The sequence below is a fragment of the Megascapheus bottae genome, chromosome 3 (genome assembly GCF_031878675.1).
Source record: "Megascapheus bottae isolate mThoBot1 chromosome 3, mThoBot2.hap1, whole genome shotgun sequence".
NCBI classification, from domain to species: domain Eukaryota; kingdom Metazoa; phylum Chordata; class Mammalia; order Rodentia; family Geomyidae; genus Megascapheus; species Megascapheus bottae.
In genome coordinates, this window is record NC_143511.1 from 28923048 (window position 1) to 28923682 (window position 635).

Sequence of the window (635 nt, forward strand, 5' to 3'; positions counted from 1 at the left end):
TTTTGTGTATGTGGGGGTAGTGGGGCTTGGACTCTGGGCAGGGGGAGGGGAGGGAGGAGGAGGGGGAGATGGGAAGAGGGGGAGACAGAGAGAGAAGGAGGGGGAGGGGGAGAGGGAGGGGAGGGAGAAGGGAGAGAGGGAGGGGGGGGAAACAGAAAACATCATCCATCATGTGATCATTTACTTATTAGGTTGTGTGAAACTCAGGTGTCTGGAGTTTCTCCTCCGCTGGTCTGGAACTCCCCTGGGAAGCGCAGTGAGGATCTTTCACCTTAATGAAGTTTGATTTTTCTGGGACCTGAGGAAGAGATGCAGTGGATTCCATGACAGTTTCCAATTGAGTTCCAGCTGCATAGAAAAGTAGGTAAATGTTCGAAGGCTATAAGCTATTTTCTTATTCTCTATACATCTCTATAGTGACATCATCATATGACAAGACTATTTGAGCAACAGCTGTTTCTTATTTGGAAAGAAAAAGAGTCTTCTATTAGTCATATGATGAAGATTCATTATTTCCAAAAGTGTGCAATTTATAGTATGAATTAACAACCTAGGCATAATATAATGCTTATTTAATTATTTTTGTTGTTGTTGATTGTGGAACTTGAACTCTGGGCCTGGGAGCTGTCCCTGAG

The 635-nt window shown here is 44.3% G+C and overlaps 1 protein-coding gene across 1 annotated transcript in view; it reads left to right on the top strand.

Moving 5' to 3' along the window:
* The first annotated feature begins 203 nt into the window (after positions 1-203).
* Jak2 (Janus kinase 2) overlaps positions 204-635 on the top strand; it is a 105559-nt gene continuing 105127 nt past the window's right edge. Inside the window, exon 1 of the mRNA XM_090329723.1 lies at positions 204-360. The gene's annotated coding sequence lies outside the window, so the exon portion shown is untranslated. The remainder of the gene's footprint in view (positions 361-635) is intronic.